This window comes from Ceratina calcarata, unplaced genomic scaffold, assembly GCF_001652005.2.
Source record: "Ceratina calcarata isolate Rehan_Ccalc_2016 unplaced genomic scaffold, ASM165200v1 scaffold27, whole genome shotgun sequence".
Taxonomy (NCBI): domain Eukaryota; kingdom Metazoa; phylum Arthropoda; class Insecta; order Hymenoptera; family Apidae; genus Ceratina; species Ceratina calcarata.
The window spans coordinates 412,424-435,854 of NW_017149195.1; the positions used below are offsets into that span (position 1 = coordinate 412,424).

At 41.1% G+C, this 23,431-nt stretch overlaps 1 protein-coding gene across 2 annotated transcripts in view; it reads right to left on the reverse strand.

Annotated features, from left to right (window-relative positions):
• LOC108623480 (monocarboxylate transporter 10) overlaps nucleotides 1–23,194 on the reverse strand; it is a 68,490-nt gene extending 45,296 nt beyond the window's left edge. For both annotated transcript variants that reach the window (XM_018022021.2, XM_026812349.1), the window contains exon 1: nucleotides 22,943–23,194. The gene's annotated coding sequence lies outside the window, so the exon portion shown is untranslated. The remainder of the gene's footprint in view (nucleotides 1–22,942) is intronic.
• Nucleotides 23,195–23,431: the final 237 nt, after the last annotated feature.

Here is a 23,431-nt window from a genome sequence, read left to right on the forward strand (position 1 = left end):
CCCAATTAAAAACGTCAAATCATCGCGCATCGATGGATACGTTGAATGTCTGTTTGTCTTCAGAGTTGACCCTTTCAATTTCATCGATCAGGTAAAAAAGTTCTGAAGTCAATCAATTTTATAATCCAGTCTCCAGATATTGAAATTTATAATTCATTAAATTAATTAAAAATCCTTTGCTTCGGGAACAAACTGTTCTATTTCCGTTAAAATATCAATGACGGAATGTGTTAAAATTCAAACGAAACAAAAAATGTAGAGAAACGAAGATGATTGGGAATTCTGTGTTTACCCAGAGGCGAGGCCTGTTTTTAACGCATCGTCTATCGATCATCGGTGGCCAATTAACCTAGCAGCGGGCCACCGGTTAATTGGAGCGATACGCATTGAAATGCGCATCCAGCTGCGACACGCGCCTCGCCACGTCACCCTTCCGGAAATCGCTAATTAGCTGGTAAACTCGGTGCCGTGGCCAATCACGGTATCTTCAACGTCAAACGCCATCGCTGCGGATCAATCGAATTCGCCAAGACAGAAACACGCGTTCCATCGCTTCGGACAATGTGATGGTACGCTCTCATTATATCTCGGCGAGAACCGCACAATGCCACGAACCGAATCCCGATCGAACGAATCCCATCTACAGTTGATTCTCTAGCATGCAATTTGTGTTAGATTAGTTTTCATCATATGCTCTTTTACATGAAACCAATACCTGATTCTACTGATGTACATACATATACTACCATTAAAAACGATTCCCGACCCACTTGATGTTCACACATGTGAAAATTAAATTTTCCCTATGTGGAGCCAATTTTCTTTATAGTGCCTAGACAAAATATTTGAAAGATCGATTTTATCATTTTCTGAAGAATTAATTTATATTTCCGGGATCTCTAACTTTAATTTATATTTCATCAATATCTGTGCAGTGGAACTTGAAATATTAAAATTTTTGTTCGTGTCGTTGAAAATGACGAGGTTCAGAAAAATTCAGACTCGGAGATGAACTGCAAGGTAGATTTTAATTCGAATTTTAGTTAGAATTCATTTGCATTGCAATCGAGTTCAAATAATGTTTTCTACATATCCGATTTTATATAATTCTGTCATTGCATTTATCAGGATTTGAAATTTGAAGCTTAATACAAACTTCGAGATATTTAATTCAAGATCTAGGATTTAGAATAGATAGATACAGATATACGTGCAAGAAAATTTCGGCTTTAGTGCTTGTTTTAATACGACATAAAATATTACGAAAATATCAATAAATATTACGTGAAACAGCTTTTAATACTGACATTAACACCCGAATGTTGTGCTAAAGTAATTATATCGAAACGAGAAAATACGAAGTGGATGGTACGTAATTGGAATAATTAGGAAACGGGGAAACTTGTTTTTCCCGTTTTCAGAGTCGACGATTACCGCGACGCCATGGCGTAAACTGTTTGCAATTACGACTGGCGAATCTATTTAGAATCACAAAGAGGAAGATAGTGAACTATCAAAAACTGTATTAGAACTCCGTACTGTTAATGGCAAAAAGAGAAAATCCAAAATAATTTCATTAGTAATTAATATGAAATTCATATAAAAATTGTAAGTATGCAGATTCTTTCTAGATCCCAGCCTTACCTAAATTGTATCCTGATCTTTTAATAATTTTATGTACGTGCTAATGAATGTTACGTCGAACTGAGAGAAACTGGAGGCGAAACAAAACTTGCATCGTTTAAAATAACTGGATCCAATTTTACATAATTCCATAACCAGATCTCTCTTGTTCTCGAACATTATTTCAGCAAATAGCAGTTGTATAATCGAGCACTAACAGAGGATGTTCGAATCGGCCTTAATTTTTGGTATCGGTATGAGAAGTCCATAAAATAATAGGTATACTCGTACACCTGATCTGTGTCACCATAATTAATCTATTTTACCAAAAGCTGATTGCCAGTGGATAAGCATAAAAAGATTTTGTACTGGCATCAAGGAATTGATCCAATCATGGACTCTGCAGAGATCTTGAGCTTCTGACGCCGGAGGCGATGAAATTCTAACAAATGTAACGGCGGCGCGGCGCCGCAGCGATTTCGTCGACGAAACGATGTCACGTCGCACGTTTCCCTGACGTGCTATCGTTTCCTACGGTCGTCCAGCGTTTCGAACACGGATACATCGCAATCTGCCGGTGATCGACGAACGAGTCCCGGCGCGGCCGATGAATTTCTGTGCACCGAGAGCCGGATCCGACTCGAATCGAAACAACCAATTTCCGGGGATGTCGCCGCCCGCGACGACGTAGACTGTAGACTGTAGACCTAATGACTCGCCCGAATCCTCGTTACGTTGAAATCTCGTCGCACGGGACGAGAATCCAACAAATATCTATACGTATATTACGAAAAGAGAGGACTGTTGCACCGATGCGATTCTTCTCCAGAGGGATTTCGAGATTGCGGAATTTATTTTGTGAACGTTCGAGGATAACTGCGAATGTTTTAATTGAAAAAAACATTCGTGATATAGAAACGAATGAAATCTAAACAAGAATTTCTTAAAAATACTAATTTCACTTTTGGAATATTATATTTCCTGCGAATAGAATTCTTCTATAAATGCACAAAATGTGCAGTCTGATTTGCTCAGTTCAAGCGTAGAATAACATTGAAATGGCCATTTACTTGAAAAATGAAGTATTCATTTGTGTGTCCCGATAATAAATGCTCATGGAAGGAAGAAACCATCAGTTCGCGGTGAAGTTATGTTAATCGAAAACCGTTAGGCGGCATCGGTAGTCAGCAGTGAATCATGTATAATGTCTTTGTGTTATATCGCAATGGCACACAATGGTCTGTGGCGAGCGTATATGTACGTGCATACGTACGCAGGCTGAGCACCAGCAATTCTTGGCTGGAAAAAAATTTATGAGAACGTTCCCTGCACAAATCACGTGGTCGGCATTATATCTCGCCGCGCCTAGTCGAAAATTATAAAGCAACCAGCAGGGCCAAACCAATTGAATTCGTCCGTGACCATTATTGTTTCTCGATTGTGCTTTCGGTTGTATATTGACACGAGAACAATTGAGCAATTAATTAGATTAGTGGATGCACGGGTGTTAATGAAGCTGCTCAATGAATCTTTAGTTCTTTATTTGCACAACCGGAAAAAAATTATTCTCAATTTTACCATGGCACAATCATTTTGTCTTGTACAAAAGTAATGAATTAATGCACTACGATGTTCTATTAATAATTAAAAGTTTACATCGTATCATTCAGTTCGATCAATGGGTTATTACGAATTTACAGCTTATTTTTGAAGATTATTTATTTGAAGTAACAACGCAAATGGAACCGTATTATAAAGGGCGAGTGGTAACAGAAGCTATTTCGCCTTCGGAAATGTGAGCGGGGTATGTGTACGAGTATAAATCATGGATGCGGTGCGGCGGTGGCACACGCATTAACCAACGCTGCTTTATGCATCTTGCTTTATTCAACAGGCAGAGGTGATATCGCGATTCTGATTGAAGTCGATATTCTCTACAAATCATGCTCGCCGACGGGATAATCTACGTGTAAATACCGAAATCACCGTTAAAATAGAATGCCGAGTTACGACGTTAATAACGGACCATTCGCATAATCGCTTGGGTACCTACAGGCTATCCCTGGGGTAAAACTGGATATTAGAGCTCGTGCCGAAGGTACAGTGGCTGGCTACAAGTACTGGTACCGTCAGCTTCCTGTAAGTGAAGTGCAGACTTTGTGCTCGTATAAAAAAGTTAAATTCAGAACATGAAATATTGGAATGCTTGAATGAGAAAAGTAATTTCTATCTAATTGTAAAACGCATTTCTCTAACTGATATCAATTTGTTGTTCCAGATAAGAATTCGCGGTCCAACCATCCACGTTGCATTCTATTTAATGAAAGTGCTGTTAAATGATAGAAAACGTTGTAAGTCGGAGCCCAGAGCGCATCAAACGTTGGAAGGATCTCGTAAAGCGTTCAGATGAAATTACAGTTGGAAAGAAATATCGCGAGGTTGGCTTGAAGAAAATCGTAGGTAAGGGAAAAAGAACGACACCGCCATAAATCACAACGGGGTTGCAACGGTGAAACGCGATATTATCTGCCGGTTAACCTCGGGGCTGAGATTAATCGTTTTCCGAATGAATCAAAGAAGCTGAAAGACGTTTGGACACGGCGCCGGCGTTGGAAGGTCGTAGTTTCTCATCCGCGAATATTAAAACGGAATCGTGGAAAATTAGTCGGGCCGCGACAGGGTTACGATTAACAGAGCAAATCGCGGCGAGAAAATTAAAACGAGGTGTTCTTCCTACTCGGCTTATTACCTAACCCGGTCCGGGTTGAACGGTCACGGGAGCAAACGGTACCAGGTTATTATCCCGAAGGATTAATTTCGGGACAGCTCCCTGTAGCTGCTCGACGATTCTCGCCTAATTGCCGCGATACCATCCCGAGCTTCGAAACCTTGGTCAGGGACGTAGATAGACGACGTATACGGCAGACACTGTTACATTATACAGAAACCAGAATGTAATCCGCAGGCCTTACGTTCGAGCTTTACGATGCAACACGTTCAATACGAAATTCACGGCTGTCTCTATTGCTTCGATTAAAATTCTCCAAATTTTTCACAAGTCATTCAATGTTTGTGACTTCCATAAGATAAGATTTCTCCTTGTTTTTAAAGGCGATCGAGCACGTGGGTGAATGAAGCGAAAATATGGGAGCAGTCGGTCAATAATCGTTTCGACCGAGTTCAATTATGCGACGGGGATCCGTAGAAAAATTCTCTCGTGAACGCGTCGTCGTCGACGATGAGAAGGGCTTTCCAGTCGATAGAGCAAAGATTTAGGTGAACCGGAACGGCGCCTCTGAAACCGCCGCCACCGCCGCTGCCGACTAAAGGTCTTTAAAAGCTTGCACTCGGGCGGGAGAAAAAGGATGAGAGAAAGGGAGAGCAAGAGAAGGAAAAAAAATATGAAAGCACAGAACCGAACCGGAGACAGTGTGCAGCGGGACTGGAAACTGAAAGGGACCGGAGCTGCTCCGTTCTGGAAGTTCCCACGAAGTTGGTTTGAAATTAAGATAAGCCGACTCTCTCCTTCTCGAAGTGACGCCGGGTCTATTGAAAAAGTTCATTTGCGCGGAAACAAACAAACGAATTACAAGTTCGAACGTTCCGATATTGAATTGATATCTCTAAGTCTTTTCTACATTCATTTATACCGCGTAAACCATTAGTTATTTGATCTAGCATTTAGTGGAGTAAAACATCGATGCCAGTTTTATCAATATTCTCGAAACAAACTCACGAAAACGAAATTGTGGCAGATTCTGATTTGTCTTTCGGCGAAGATAGTGTCTGATGTCTGAACGCGATTCGACAGATTCTCTCGAGCAAACGTAATCAAGGGAACGAGAGGGATTAACGGAATGGAAGCGGGGGTCGTTGACAACGCCGTGATCTGCATCTTGTTTGCCGATGAGCGATCGAACGCACGGTAAACAGACGGAAATTCGCGAGCGAAGCATACGCGTACGCGTAAACCTCCATTCGCTTCGGTCTGCGAGTAATCCGATTGAAAGCGTAGCCCTCGTACGCGACCCATCGTTCCACCTTTTTTATACCAGCTTTTAATATAGTCGTCTGTGATCGAACGACCTTCTGACACTAATAAAAGATTCACGAACGTCCCCTTTCTTGGCGATAATCGGAAGTTCAGAGTGAAAGAAGTTGCAAAACATTGCCGCAGGATTCAAGGCAATAATTGTTTAACAATTACCAAAAAAGTTTTTACATGTTAAATACATAAAATATTCGTATTCTTTCAATCACTTATGATATAACAAAACGACAATAAAATTCTCCTTGCAAGTTCCTATCACAATTTTGTGAATACTCGCTTTACTGAAATTTCTAATTTGCCTCTCTGAAGATTACAATAGGAAGAATGCTGTCGCGGGCAAATATGGGACAGCGTGTCCGTTAAATCGGAAAGAGTTAATTGAATCGATTACACGGCCGTATAATTTGCGCGCGTAAATACGCACGATTGTTCGAGCGGCGATAATCGATAAGGTGAAATCGGCGCTGGTAAACGTTTGCAGTGCGGCAATCAACTCATTTCGACGGCTTTCAGGACTTAGCCCTGGTTTCCGATTGATCGTTTAATCGGCTGTAGATCGCGGGAAATAGAGACTCGTCCGCGTATTCATGCGTACCAGAGAAAATCACGATTCCTGCGTTTGTCCGGGAAATCGGGGTCATTTCGATTTTGCGATTCTCCTTTAGGATCAAAGAAAATCGCAGTATTTGAATCGATAAAAAAAATAAAAATTGTAATTGTTCTTTATTTTAAGAAATTGTATCTGTTTTCATTGCAGTCAGTACTCTACTCTTAGCTGTTTCTTTTTCATCAACATTTTTATGACTACTAATTCGATTATATTTTAGGATGAATATTTTAAACGTCAACGCCAGAGTTTATTAATGTTTGCGTTACTGAGTAAATGTAATACGATGAGAAAACTGACATTTTGAAATTGACATTAGATGCCAAAGTTAATCAAATGGAATTTATTATTAGCATGAAAATGGTAACAGGAGTTGTTTATCGATAGCCTCGCCGGCATGCATACACAAATATCGTTAACAGTCGAGCCGTCGAAGTTCACCGTTTCCCTCGCTCTCCGGGAAGGGGCAACCGCAACCAGCCTGTTCGAGGTTTCCGAGTATCCGCGGCTCTGGATTTCCATTACAATTTGTAACATCCAAGTTCTCTGGTAATGCTCCAATGGAATATTAACCTTTCGCGAGTCCAAGCTCGGTGATTAATAGCCCGACACGACAACGGGCATCGCATTCTACCAGAAATTGGAATTAAACGGTTCTGATTGTGGATATCGAGAAATGTGAGTTCTATTACGTCTCTGGTGTAAGGGGTTATTTTAATTTATGTATGAATTAATGAATGAAGTAAACTAATTTACTGATTCTAAAAAAGTTATAAGCATGGAACATAACGATTTTTTAATAAATCTCTATTACACGTTAATTGTTCTTTGTAAGGAGTGACTTTATTTATAAAAAGATCTGGATCAGTCATCGTACATTTTCCCTCTAGACGACTCGTCATAAACGGACGACTTTTATTAGTTTCATCACACGGAGGAAAAAGTTTCCAGTTGCGCGTGACAGGTAAAATTAAGTCGAGAAATGTCTCGAGAGTTCCCTGGACCGTTTAATCGAGGTCCTCCGAATATCCAATATCCTCCAGCTCGACGTCCCTTCCGCCAAAAAGGTGCCCGCTTCAAAACGTCTCGAAACTCGTTCCTCACCGAGAAAATTCAATCTTCGCGTACGAAGGTAATCTGAATAAATCAGCCCGCGCGAAATTCGAGTACGTCTCCAACGAAATAATCATTCTCGATATGAGACAGAGCCGTGAATCGAGTAAATCGAGTGAGTGGAAAGCTTCATTTTACAATGAACGACTTATCATATTTATGAAACCGAGGTTTGTAGACGGTGTCTGCAAAGCCAAGCAATTGCGAATGACTAATTCCCGAATGAAAGCCCTTTAAAGTCGGCCCGATAATTTATACGTGCGAACAAAGGGGTTCACACACGAGCCTCCGGAAAGGGCTCTTCTGGTTCATAATTCAATCCCGGTATTGTTCCGGGTGTCGTCCCTAATTGGACCTCGTCTTTCACCGGACAATGGTCGCGATTTAATATTAAAGCCGCTGGCTTCTGGTCAAATAATCGTGACAGAGTCCAGCCGCGACAACGCGACGGCCGTATCTCAACAAATAGGCCTGGGGGTGTCGTCGTCTTCTTTAGTTACACAGCAATTACTTTCCACGGTGTTCTTTTCCCTCGAGCCAGTTTTTGGACAATTAAGTCGTCGCCGTCGTCGTCGTCGTCGTCGTCGTCGTCGTCGTCGTCGTCGTCGTCGTCGTCGTCGTCGTCGTCGTCGTCGTCGTCGTCGTCGTCGTCGTCGTCGTCGTCGTCGTCGTCGTCGTCGTCGTCGTCGAAGATTGATAGTTCTACTGGGAATCGTCTGAGATTTTTCACTGGAGACAAGTTGATCCTTCCACTATCTTTCTTTTTAAACCGCATCGGAAATAGTGGAATATCCTGCTATTAGCTTTTCCAAACTTTCAAAGTTATTGCATACTCACGTAGATTGTTCGATTTAAATAAATTTATTATCCAAAAGTGAACCGATTTATTCCAAATATTACGTTTAATTCATCAACAATATGAGATATGATCACTTTCGTCGATGATCGATCGCTACATCCATTGACCCCTGCACTCGCATACTTGCTATATCTATTAAAGCAGCATGATTGCAGTACAGAGATCTGTTCAATCTACCGAAACATATATTTTAACCACGAGTATCGACCACAAATATTGGATATCGGCCCGTTATAATCGTCCCATGTCATCAATAACCAAGTGAAAATGAAGCCGCGACCATGATAATTTCGAATAGCAGACAATATCGCGTAAAAATGGGCAGGAGCCTTGAATTATCATGCGTAATCTCGCAAAACCCATTTCCATCTGCATATTTTTCAGTTCAATTTAAATCGAGCTTCTTTTCATCTTTCTGTAACGTCGTATGAATATACATTTCGCAGTTTGCTACATAGAATCCGATAGAAAGTGAAGTAGATAATGGAATTGTTGCTCCGTACATTGCACCCTCCGTTTTTCTTTTTTTTCTGCGAATTTGTCGAAATGTTCGCATCATACGTTCCGCGACGCGTTTCCATTCCATCGACAGCTACATTCCCGCGTACATAGATCCCGCTGTTGGCCTCTTTGTTTGGCCGACGCGACGCGCCGGTGTCGCGTTTAAAGCGATTTTCGAAATCCGTTTCGACGCGAGCACGAGAATGAAACTCGCTGCTTTATGGGGACCGAAGATCGGGCCGGGATAAAAGCGCTGACGGATTTATAGAAACTATGCGTTTCGTTATCAGCGTACAACTAAATTCAAATTCGTATCTCGGCCGAAATTATGCGGTCCGAATCGACAATGCGAAATTCGTTTCATTAGATTCTGAATAAATGGAATAACGCAAAACTGTGCTCTTTGATCAGTTAAACTCATATCACACACTCTGCTTCGCTTAATTGGCCGACGGCGCGTTAATTCCATCAGCGATTCAATTAAATATAACGTCGTCGTAGTCCACGTGCGTCAATTAAACATGAATTTCGTTCCTTAATAGAAAAACTACCGCCGTCGCGTTATACTCATTTAAACATGACGTTTCTACTGATCTATGCAAATTACCGTCTGCTTCAATTACCAGGCTCATCTAAATATTCATACTCTCATAATTATTTACAGTTCTGTTTAGGTAATTTTCCATTTTCATTGGCGGTGTTACTTCGTTTAACCACTGCTCGTAAATAAAACGAGCCGGGCCGAATGAAGGGAGGCGCTGCGAAACGAAAGAGGAACAATGGAGTTTAACCGCGTGTAATTACTCAGTAGCTTGCGAGCAACGGAACATTTCGCTCGCAAGAGTTATTGCAGCGCGGCTGATATACCCATACGATTAATCCACGGACGGCTGGGACTCGTGCCCGAATTACAAAAGCAACATTGTTAAGACCGCGATAATTAGTTTGAGGCAATTAAATGACGTAATCGGATTTACCGCTCGCGTCCAGTCGTCCACTACCAATTCGATTCGTCATAAACAGTTCCCGGAAAATCCAGTTACCAATTAACCGACGCCATTTACATGTCCATGTGAAAATGCCCGATAACACACGCGATGCATAAACCGACAAAACGTCGAATTTTAGAAAAACTGTACGCGACTCCAAATAACCGATTGTAATACAACAACGCTTTCATATTGTGCTGACGATTGTTTCATGCGAAAAAATGTTTCAATGGAAAACGCGAATTTAATAAATTGTGTTTATCACGCAAATATTTTATGGCAGATTCCAAAAAGGATATTTACAAACAATTAATATCACCTGAATTAACACTAGATCTATCGAGGGAGGTCAAAATTACTTGTTCGATATTTCTTATAATCATTATTCATTTTCAGTACATTTTGTTTTCTAAAATTTTGTATGACTTTTTCTAAAATATGCAAATAAAACAGTATTCTAGAAAACAGTTTTCTTTTTTTTTGTCTTTTTGATGTACAATTTTATGCAGTATTCCTCCATATACCCAGATGAGTCATTTTGACCCCCACGGAACGTAGGTTAAAAGCATAATTATTTTGAAAATTATTTTTATCAAATTATTATTATCATTATCAGTTTATTATTCAATCTTCACTCATAAAAACGTAAAATTTGCTGTCTTTTTATGACTTATTAATTTAAAAAACAAGTCATTTTTACCCCTCCGGTAGAAGTAGGTACATCTTCTAGTGTTAATCACATTAATGTCACGTGCTTACCGTTCACGATTCGAATTTGCAGGCTTTTTACTTAAGCCAGAAGCGAAATCGTCGCTTTCATCGATCGACTGCCGACGATAACGGATTACTAACCGATTACGAGATCGATCAATGCAGCCCGTTCATCGTAAGAGGCTCAGCATCCTTCAGATTTAAATGTATAATCGAGTAGCGATTCCGAAATATTCTACATTCAATCTGATCCGATAGACATTGCACACGAACTATTATAATCATTCTAAAAGATTTTTACATTCTAAAGATGTGAATAACAATTGAATGAAGAAATTGACACTGTGTAAGAATGCCGAACACCATGCCAGTGTTATCAAAACTTAGGGGGAAAAAAATGATGGCGAAGTTGTTAAGCTTTCGAAACTGGGTTAAAGCGTATTCTAGCGTGAGATCAGTTTTTCCAGTCACCGGATAGAGATGGTGGACACTGGCACGCTAGAGTCCCGCGTATGCAGCGTGTACCCACTCTTTCCCTTCCTTTCTTTCGCGCGACTATCTTGGAATGAAACATTTTCCAGCGGTGAGGATTGGACGTCACTGCGCCGGCTTTTTTAACCGGGATAGACTGACATTTCGTTACCCGCTATGCGCCCCGCGAAATAATATTGCTTTTTCGGATGAGAACGCGTGTACATTCTACGCACGTGTAATTCGTTCCACGCGAAACGTTCTGTTATTTTATTCCCGTGTGTTGATAAAAAATATTCATTTTCCATGGCACTGCTTCCATGACTACTGCGGAATGAATAAAATAAAGTTCCGTCATCTTGGATAAATTTCTTTGTTGCATCACTTCAAGTATAATTTATATAAAAATGAAATCAGAATCTAAACTTCAAAGAACGTTCTCACTCGTAAAAGTCTTTTTTTTTTAAACCATTCCAGCTGAGCTGACGGTTTATCTTGGATAGAAGATCGCGGCACGACTCCCATGGAACCAATAGCAAACGTTAAGCGAGAGCGGTTACAACTCCTCGTTCGGACAGTCGAATCGTGATCAAATACCAAGGAGCTCGAACTCAAAGGAACGATTTCCCTTTAGCAACCTTGGAATCCCAGTGACTAACAAACTGGAAAACCGACCAGCTAAGCCGCATTAAATTTAGGATGAATAATTATATAATATATTTATAATACATATGAAGATTTATGTTTTCCAAGATCTTTTCATTGTCGAACACTATTTTCAATTGTTCATTATTTATTTCTTTTGATTTTAGCAATTTGAGTATTTTCCTCTTAGAATTGAAACATCAATCTTTATCAAAATTTAAATTAACGAGCGTTACGTTCAGAACGAGATACGTAATCCTCGAGAATCATCAAAATCGATTAGCGCTGACAGTTGGACGCATCAATAAACGAAAAAGAATTGCAGGGCTTGTAATGCTTAATGGTAATTTATGACGCGGACTAATTACTGCGATTTTCCACCATCCCCTCGTCCTCATTGAACATCCCGAGGGTGATATTTCAACGGCGTCCCCTTTCCTCGGTAGGAATCCACTTTTTTAGACTTGGTCCCAGCAAGAAACGCGCACCGACTCCGTGAATTACTGTCGTTGACGGAAATTTATTCCACCCGAATGTCATTCGAAAAATACAGCCAGCGTCAAAAGTAAACGAGTGTCAATATTTTCAAAATCGTATATTGAATAAAAGATTGACTTTTCGTCAATACATCGCGTTTCGTATTTAAAAAATCAATAAGCGGAAAAAAGAATTTTATGCTTTAACGAATCTATTTCATGCCTAATCAAATTTCGCATAACTGTTTGTGTTTCGCTGAAGGATCCGTCCAAAACGCTCACTTTTCAGTCAGACTGTATTAGTTAGGAAATTCACTTTTCTGGTTTCGGTGGTTAAAACCTGCGCGAGTCCAACTGCCACGTCGTTTGCATCGAATGGAAATTAAAAGCGTTACATATTCATGGCTTGTCCGCTCTGCTCCTACTCTCCCCTCTATTTTTTTCCGAGTACTTTGTACTTGATTTCTCCTGGTCGGCTTCACCCACTACCTTTCTATTTCGCGTTTGCCAAGTTTCAGTTAAGTCATGTATTTCGATTTGTTATTTTTAATCGAAGTTGGCACGCACACAGATGATTATCAGTAATTTATTTCATTTAAACAATGGAATAAAAAGAAGTTCCATAGGAAATTTGACAATAAGTAAAATAAATGTGGCAGTGGTCTCTCCCTTCGGTGGTTAAAAAAAATAAGAGGATAAAGGTCCAATATCCTGTATCGAGAGGATCACGACAAATATTTGACTGGATCCGGGGATCGACGATGCTAATACGGAAAGGTCCCCGGAGGGAGAACGGAAGTCGGCGTTGCAATAGGAGCGAGCGACGCGAGACGTGGTCAAACGCGTCCTTTCGAGTTCGATCGGGAAACGATTACGAGCGATTACGTGCGATCTCGTGCGGAGTCGAAAAGTACCAAGTTTCGTGCTTCGGAACTTTCCTCGAATCCGATTTTCCCAACGAGTTTCCCGTTGTCGAACTGAATCTAATTCGAACGTTTGATGGCGCAGATGGAAGCCGATAAGGATACTCGATTCAGATCCAATTGGATATTTCACAGAAAGGAATATAGAAAAAAACATTCTCACATAATAATCAATTAATGGTTTATTACAATTTTTAAAACGGTCAGTATTTGAATAGTGAAATAAGGTATGAGAATGTTATAATATGGAACGATAACTGAGTGGTCATGTATATTAAAACATAATTAAATTTCAATAATTATATACCAATTGAAAAAAAAACTATCTCTGAAGAGAATATCGAGAACAAAAAGACGACTGAATAATTTCGTCTTCGTGTTTGGAAGCAAACAAATGTGCATAGCACGCGGTACACGGAGCGTTATCAAGCTCGACGCGGCGCAATCCGCGTTTCCCAGCACCAAATGGAGCGAATATTAATATTTCAAAAGCCGTTGTCCAATTCGCGGAGTCGCATTCGCGTGGTATTCGCTCGGAGGGCTCGTTTAAAAATGCAAACGAGCTTTGCATAGCGGAACGTCTCGATTAGCGATACAATTTCCCAGCTAAGCTGACTACGCACGCATTATTACGCACCGCACTAGGAAACCGAGATTAGGTACAGCAATACTTGTATTAAAAAGTTTCTCTGTACCTTTTTCAAAGCTGACTTTGTAGGAATTATAAATGGTAAAAGGAACTGCAATTTCAAATGACATTCCGTGAACAAAGCACGTGTGTACGATACCGGTGGCATGAAAATTCAAAGTGGCTCGAGAAACTTATCTCTCGACTCGCGATCAACTGTGGCTAGAGTCTCATCAAGGAAGTACCTTCACCCTCTCTGTGCGAGGGGTGAAGAAAAAAAAAAACATTCAACGAACCAGCGAGAAGGGGGCGAGTGTTCGCCCGAAAAGGAGGCACTTGACTGGCTCGGGTAGTATTTTGTTAATTAACGTTGAACCGACGACAGAGTGAAACATAACGTGGAACCGCTAGGTTTTCGCCGAGGGATTCGACGGAATAATCCACTTGGCTGTTGGAAAAGCGGGCAACGGAAAAGCCGTCGGTCCGACAATTTACCGTATTCACCGTATATAACGTAATAGCTTGGCCTGACTCCAATAAATGAATACGAACGTACCAAGTCCGCGCGAAACACGTTACAGAATAAAAAACGAAACGTTATTCCTGCCGGTCGATGAAACCCTCCTGGAAACTGTATCGTCCTCTGTTCAGATACTCTTCGTAGTTTCAGATCTTAGAACGAGTTATGTGTCAATTCAGGAAGCAATGAAATCCAAGAATTTCCAATACAATTGTAGAATCAACTGATCTTTTTCAAATTCAATCAAAATCACATATCTTTTTATTAATTATTAAAGATTATGCACTTTTATCATACACGCATGTTCAATGTTACAATATAAAAAAAAGAGGACGATATGAGTTAATGAATCAATTAGAATGCAGGGGAGATGATTAATCCATCGAGTTGATTTCGGAGACGCGATGCATCGATCAAAGTGGCACCTCCTATAATTAACGCGATGCACCGACGAGGAGTCTCAACCCACGTGATTCCTTTATAAGGAAACGCCCTGTGAATTAGCAGGCCAATTATGCCGTGCACGGGAACCCACTATGCATCGATGCTCCCTGCACGCGAATGGTTTTGGTCCAAATCGACAGCATACGTGAACAATTACAACAGCAGATTCAATGCTAATTATTCCTGATCAATTGTTCCTACAATAACACGAGGGTAGACTGATATTTGTAATTCTTGCTTTAATAACAATGTCGAAGCTTTCTCGAAAACGCGTTTCACGATCATTTTTCTCGCCGAATAGTGATGCGCCTTTCGTGCACACAAAATGATAGGGAAAATCGTATTATCGAGCTTGAACGCTGAAGGTATATAAAAGGGACCAGCTCGCATGGAAATGCCCTTCGATTCTGAACAGTCTTCTTGCTCGTGACGGATCATGGAGGCCAGAGGCTTTTGTCGTTTACGTATCGACGATGAAATATGACCACGTAGCGTCCGGTCACTCTTTCTCCTTTTCTTATCGTTAATACGCGTGAACTGACAGCGTAATGCGATTTTTTGAAACCGCGTTCGCTGCTCTGATTGCACGGTTGATTAATGAGCAACCGATTAAAAAGCGTGCGAATACGAGTGAAAAGGATTCGCGACGCGAATAACTTCGCCCGATACTTTCATCGGACGAGAAAAGTTGCCTCGTCTTCGAAACGTATTTTTCGAGCGCCACCCCCTTCCCTCCCGCGCCAGCATACCTGCGTCTCTCCCGATAATTCATCCCCTCGTTTGCGAAATAAATACGCGAACGTTTCCACGATTTTTCTCTTCGCGTCCCACTCCTCACCGATGCCTTTTTTCTAGCATCCCATTCCTCGGTTCCCGGTTATTTATATCAATCTTCTTTCGGCTCTTTCCAAGCATTTCTCTAACAATAAGCCTGATATTTTTCCCTCACGCCTCACATCTTTTTTTCATACGTTAACATTTACGTTATGCATTTCCCTTTTTGTTTACAGAACTTTGCAATGCAATAATGCGTTTTTAATAATTTATGCAATATTCTTTGATACTGATAAAGTTCTGAACATTAGGAGTATTACGTTATTATATACAATATGATTCAGAATTTTCTGCAAGCAATTCATGCCTAAAGCGACTGGAGCCCCTAATTAAAAGTTTGAAACAGAGAAATGTCTTTCTAGCTTGCTGCAATAATTGTATACAAACTTTTGAATAGAACAAACGTCCTACTTGGAACCTACGCTTACGCTACGGATCATCCAACCCTTTCAAACTTTTCCAATTACAATACCTCCTAAACCAGCATTCAAGGCTCAAAACTCGTCAACATTCCAACATCGTCCTATTCCCTCGCGTTCTACAGCTATCCTGGAAGCTCGTGTACACTTTATCTACCGCCAAACTAGTAACTGACCTTCCGAAGGAAATACGCTTAATCCTTTCAAGGGTTATTGTACAAGTTTCAAATTAAACCGAAGAACTTCGAGTGAAATGATGAATTAAAAAGAGTGAGGATAAGAAATGTTTAAGGAGCGACGATGGATTCTGAAAGCAGGACACGTAGGTACTAAGAGCATTGATTTTTCCGGTCCATCTCGGCCGCATTTAATTTACTACGGAAGCGAAGTTCTTCGCGGGGAACTGATTTGCAACGTCGTTCATCTCTCGGTTAGGTCTCCTCTGTTCTCCGTTGCCTGGAGGAGCCAGAACTCAGTGAATTGCAGATTCCTTCATTATTCCACCGTTTTCTTTTATTCATCGCGCGCAACTAATTTCCAACGGAGAGAGCCATTCGTCCAGTTAGAATCGATCAGAACGTTCGAGTCCGGCTCATCGTTCTTAATTGATCGTTCAACACACTTAATATGTTTGCACGAGGTATAAAAAGGTTGAACGTTAATCTCGTGAATTAGGGATCACCTTTCGACTCGCGAAGAGTGAAAATTCACGAATAATTTATTTACTTTGGCGACCGATTCGGAAGGAGCGTAATTAGTTAAATTAATTCCGTTTAATTTCGTTGCCCCCGTTCCCGACGGTTTAACGGATTAATTCCTTGAGCCGGTTTAAAACGGACACCCTTTCGCGCCTGCAATTTGCGAATTAGAGGACACCCGCCCCCGCGCCCGATCTTTGATCTACGTCACTCCAATTGCCTCTATCAGGGTTAAACCGAAAGAGCTGCTCCAATTCCCATTTCATTTCCATCGACGAAATTTTTTATATATTTCTTACTTGCGTTCTCCGTATTGCACATTTAATTTTTTATTTATGTTTGCCATATATTACGTCGTGTTATTAGGAGTCGCAGCAGATAAAACGAATCCACCTGAATTCAACAACGTGAATGTGCGTTCGATACCTAAACCCGTTGACTCGCAATTAAAACTTGGCTAGCGCGGTCGCGGGCCAAGTTGAAAGCGACCTAATTAACGAGCGAAAACTTTCCGTGATATCGAACGATCTCGCTGAAATCAATTGTTTCCGAGTATTGTATCAACTCGTTTGCTCTGCTCTTGCCCCCGAGTCAATTCCACTACTTTAGCCTCCGAAAAGGACAAAAAGCTGAATAAAAGAAAATATAGGATCGAGTTTCTATAAGAATTGAACAAAATAAAACAAAGGGAAAGAACATATTGTGAATGTCCTCCGGCACAAAGACGCTTTCTATTGACCCGATCCGATGGAAACTCGGGAAAAGGATGTCCTTCGAAACAATAGAAGAAGATATTCTTTAAGAATATTGGACGAGGACCTAAATAACTCGAACGACGCCGTATCAATTAATCGTGATCATTTGCACAATCCAGTTGCTGTAGGTATAACAAAGTATATTATTTCTGAAGATAGTATCTATCTAGTTAGTTCGTGTCAGTATCGTTATCCTTTCTAATTTATCGCTTTCACTGAAACTATCAACAACTTATCTCGATATCCGAGCATAAGCCGAAGTACCAGGGATACGTCATAGAATAATCTCGGAAGTGACTGAAAATCCCTCGGGACCTTGTTTTACGAGGGTCAAAGGAGAGAGAATCCCGAGCTCAACGACGCGAAGAAGCTGTCTGCGTTAGATAAAGCGATTTAAGTTCGTCAGAGGGGGGCCGGCTTTTAGGCCGGCGTTTCTCACGGTCGTTAAAACTTGCTAACGGAGCTCGAAAGATTTCCACCGAATCGCGTGCACGTGCTCAAATAACGACGAGTGCATCATGCCGCGTTTACTTTTTCCACTCGCTCAACATTCGAACCCCTTAATCACGTGCTCGCTGCGAACAAGTGAAAATGAGCGATTCGTAATCAAATCAAAATGAGTAAGTCGTAACTTGAAAGTACCTGAAACGAAGTTGACTCCATCGTGCGAGTTAATTGTCAATGGATTTCAGATAAATTGTTTTACAAAATTTAAACGATTTTGTAAACATGAATTTTTATAGAATGTCTGCCCTAGCTGTCAATGCATTAATCATTTGCATAATAGAACACAATAGTGATGCGGAGAATGGGAACGATAATAGAATAGAACCATAATACGTGGTCTCAATTGTTAACCGTCAAGTGCATACTCGCGGAATATGAGTAAATTAAGGATTGATTAATTTTACAAGAAATAAAATAATGTACAGTATTTAGGAAACATTTTTATCGATGTGTTATGAAATTGATACATTTATGCCAAATAGAACTGAACCAGTTTACATAAAAATAAAACGAGGGAACATGGAAGACTCTCCCAGAGGAAGGTAACTTTCTTCCTCGCCTTGAATATTCGATATTTAATATCTTTAATGCGTTCGCGGAACGCGTCTTGCTTGTCACGGCTTAGAAATGTCTTCCGCAAGTGGAACGAATTCGGAAAACTGGTCGTGGGCCACCGGACAACGCACCACGACGCAATATTTCTGTCGATTTCGCATCGTACATAACAAATAAAACCACGGCATCTGCGCGAAGGAAAGCTCGCAGTACGATAAATATTGCAGATAATATTCGCAGAAATTTTGTATCACTGTGGAAGTAAAGACGATGGACGAGTCGCATATTCAACTTTTTAAAGTAGATGTTACCGTCGATGTTTCCAATATATACAGAAATATTTGAATTCCATTAAATTTGTACATACATATATTCTTGCGTATGTGCTTATTATTTGGTTACATTACTAGCCAAAGGAATGGATATTAATTTCTGTTTCGAGATGTGTCGTCGATGCATCACGATTGACCACAACGGCCTATTAATTTCTAGTTGTGGCGTATTAATGACAATCATTATCATCGAATAATGCGAGCAGGTCGTATGCGATCGTGTATAATCATATCGCGCGTCTTGCACGCCATATTTCAATCAACAAACCAATAATTCAAACGGATAGTTTACTACGAGCGATATTGATTAACCCGTGATTGTGATTTCAGGAAATTGAAAATAGTGGTACCAATTTCAATGATTAATCTCCTGTCTAGCCTAATATCGCAGTTTCTAATGTATGACTTTCCAACAGGACTGGAAGGAGCGATGGCCTTTCCTCTAAATCTTCGCGGTGAGCAAAAAAAGCGCGCGGCTCTCTTTGCCCGCGAGTCATCGTAAGAATTAATGAACTCCGTGCTACAAGTGCTAACGAGTTCACGGTATCGTGATAACGCTTAAAGACTGGCATAAGTTCTCAAAAGGGTGAGTTTTACGATCTCCTGGTTAAACATAAAAAAAAATGCTGAGTCACCTTCTTCTTCAAAGGAGAATTTATATTCTTTTGAACGAGTTAGCAAAGTCATTTGGCCGTGAAACAAAAAGTAACCCCTTCCCTGACTTATCTTAATTATTCTACGTGAAATAGAAATATTCCGCACAAAGAAACGCCGCTCCTTTACCCTTCGCCTACCTCCCCCTTCCAGCCCTCGAGAAAGAAAACCGAACAACTTCTTCAACTACCGTAACAGCGAAAAACCATGTTTTCTCTTGAAATAAACTCTTCCGGCGAGCTGCTGCGGTTCTGCTAACTAAAAACTCAGGAGACCTCTAAAAAAAGGGGAGGCGAATGCTACGAACAGCGAAATAAAAGGGTCGTTCTTACGCGGCAGAATTTTAGCGAGCTTACTCAACCTCGGATACAACCAAAAATTGTGTTCTTCGTGGAACTGTACCAACGTCTGAAAGCTCTGGGGCGCAAATTAAGAGAACATCTTGAAAGCTCGTCGAATTAACGACAGGTGGAACGAAGAAAGACCGAAATTTTTCTGGGTCAGAAAAGGGAGAACAGAAAGGAATGGGGAAACAATTTTCACGCACGAAGCGTAACGTCGAATACGTTGCCGTGTAATGCAACAATTAGGAAATCTAATTTCTCGGTCGCAATCCCCGGCGGTCACAGCCACCGCGGAGTGGTGTCAAGGTGCACTAGAGACACCGTGCCAACTTTTCGAGACTGCGAAACCCGCCGGGGGTGAGAAAGGGTTTTCGGCCGGCCTGGAACAGCGAGTAGAATGGGGGAAATAAAAAACCGACTCTCGTACCACGCAATCCGCGTGGTCCAATAGAAGAGTAACGAGGACGACTTTTTTGCGACCGACAACCCTGCATTAAAAAAAAAAACACTGCACCCTGCGGTAACCGTATCCGCGTATTTCATAAAAATTACCTATCATTGATCATTTTAATAATGAACGCTTCACTCCGCGCGAACGGCTCGCGGCGATTTAATTAAAATCCAGTTCCGAGTTTAAGATCATCTACGTATAAATGATACTGTACGATGCCAATTAAAAACGTGCACGAAATAGTTAAAAACACGTAAAGCATAATAATAATTGTATCGATCGTGTTTCACTCTGGGTGTTAATCGATACGAACATTCTGTTTTTTAGGTCGCAGCAATACTCTGCATTGCTGTTTTTCTTTATTCCTTCGCGTACGTGTGTGTACGTGTCTACTTTTTTCGCTCGTACGTTCGAACGAAAGAATTTCACGAAAGATAGCGAGGCAGAAATCGGAAACAAAGCCAATATTAAAGCCACGAGCACTTTTAAGTCTTCGTATTACAACATCGTACGGCTATACATATACAACACGAAGACGTAAAAGGTACACGTGCTTTAATATCTCGCGAGCCCCCCGTGCTCTTTCCCCACCGTCCCGATTTCCCGGAAAAAATTTTTCCACCCCTTTTCCCGAAGGGTTCCTCGCGCGCTTCATCCTGCATGCATTCATTCTACTTCCGCTAATGTGTGTGTCATACTTAGTTTTCAGGTCATTTACGATCCATAAAAAATTCCTCGTTCTCTCAGTTTCATCAGGAGTTTCATACCTCAGTACGTGATCAGTAATTGTATTCAATTATGATTGTTTCACGTGTGCAAAATTCTTTCCATCGAAACGCGACCCGTGAATGAAGAAGTCGAAGGTTGTACATCCGGGTATTAAAATCGATACAAGCTACATCGTCTTCAATAATCTCTAACAGAATATAAGTCGAGAAAACGGAGCAAATAAACATCGTAGCCTGCAGTAATACACTCTTATTGCTTCTTTCGTTCAACATTTGTAGCAGAATATTTCCTTTCAAACCTGCCTTCGTACACATTTCCTTCCCGTCGTACAATCTAATACTCTCTAATTCCTGCTCACCGTTTTGGCAATAACTTCCTAACAAGAATCCGCCGACGGATCTATTTGTTCGCCGTTAAAACGGCAACACGATTTCCGGTTCAATCGGGATTGATTCGATTCGACTTGGCACGCGATCGCACGCCCGTCAATATAATCATGTTTACTCGGCACGCGTTTAACAGCGTGACACGACGCTTCACACTTCTGGAACTCATACTACGTAATGGTCTGCGAGAATTAAAAAATGAAATGAAGATTTTACGATTCAACTCGTGTACATAAATTTTTAGTCAAGGTGAAGCAGGTGATTTTATACCTGATCGATAATGTATAGCAAGATGATAAATAAAGATTCAGAATTTTGAACAATGGCTTTCGTCGATGTAGCTTAATTCAAACAATCTAAGTACCACTATCGATGCAAAGCAGCGACGTGTTCAAAGGTTGCCGAAGGAAAAATACGTTTGAAAAGGGGAATAAATTGTAGGCAACGATGGCTGGCGTCACCGTTTCGCTCTCTCGTTCGAACCTCTTTGTCCTTGACCCGGGTGTTCGATGAAGAATTCCAGGTCTGATCTTTCACGCTCGATTACACGCTCCTCGCGATTAATTCACCGATATAAAGCTTCATCCCCTACTTACACCAAATTCATGTGCGTACCCCTATTCAATTTGTTCTTTATACGTACACCCTCAACCTTAATCAAACCAGAAATGTATTTCAATTATCGTACAGTGGCTAGTATTCCTAAGAATAGTTAAACAAGACAAATTACGATGTAGGATATTTTAATTAACAAGAGATAGTCTGTCACAAGGACAGTGTTTGGAGAGTCAACGTCCTCGATTTCTAGCAGTGAAGCCCAGGAAAACTCAGCCTTGACCTGCGTCCGGAGTTTCAATCCAGTGGACAGCGAGCAAATGTCTCGCAAGAAGAAATCTGTGAAGAAGACTCGTGCGTTCACCCTCTCGCAAGACGATCGGATAGTGTGAGGAGCGGGTTCGTTAGCACAGGTGGTTGCGAATACCTCGGTGTTGCGTATCGTGGAACATAGTCGGATCCATTTGATAATTCACGTAATAATGTTTGTTTTATGGGAAGGGGATGAGAAAGCAGAAATAAATGATCGGTGGCACTCCACTATCATAAAGCGTGTTACATAATGTGTTATGCACTAATACAATGTATTATTCATAACAAGAAGATTGAAAGAGAATCGTTAATTAAGTCATTCATTAAAAAGGAACGTTATAAAATGAAATGTAAAGTCCACCTATGGGCATATGGTCTCGTGGAAGGAAGATTTTCAATTTTGTCTGTTGCGCAATGTCAAGAGAGCCTCAAGTTAAACTACTTGACGCAGCAAAAAAATGATCGAAACCAGGTAATTATGAGAACCCTATTGTCTCTCCTTACAATGGGCACATAGCTTCGCATGATCTCAAAATCCATTAGCGAAAGTGCAGTTGCAGGCATGCTGGTTTTGTACATTACAGAAAGAACAGCACGTTACATTATTTCGTGCAACTCCAAAAGCTCTTCGAGTTGTTAAACATAAACGATCATAGGAACTACCTATGGTTGCGTTGCTATATAAAGTTCATTTATTGTGATAGCATATTTATTGTTTGACGAAATGTTGAATAAACAATTTTCAACATAACGCTCGTTGTTAATCCGTAACAGGCAAACGCGTACGAACTAGCATATATTAAATTGCAATTAAACATTCATTAGAATGGAGGTAAAGTATGAAAATTACCGGAGGCAGCACGATTTCTAAGAAAATAATCCCGAGATCGTCTTGGCACAGGTGGTTGCGATCAGCCAAGTGTCACCCAACCGATAAATGGCACGGATTTTCTTCAGAGGCTTCTTGCACGGTTCACGGAGAGGAGAACCGGACGCACGCACAATCACATCGCGACCGGGTGCCGTTACTCGCGAATCGGATCGACGATCTCATCGCGCGATATTACCCGAATAGGAGCTCGATCGACTGGCCGGGGCGAAAGCCGTCGCGCGACTGAAACTCTCTCTCTGGCACTCTCTGCTCGCAGCATCCCTTTCCCGTCCTTTCCGCTCCTCTCGTCTCTTACCCTTGTTCCCGCTCTTTCACCCTCTTCCCTCGTCGGCCGTGCACGCGCGATTTTCCCTCTTATTTTAACTCCCTCGGACGTATTCAACGGGCTGCGTGGGATTACGCGGGGGCGGACTCGAATGGGGAATATGGCGAGACCTTCGATTTGTG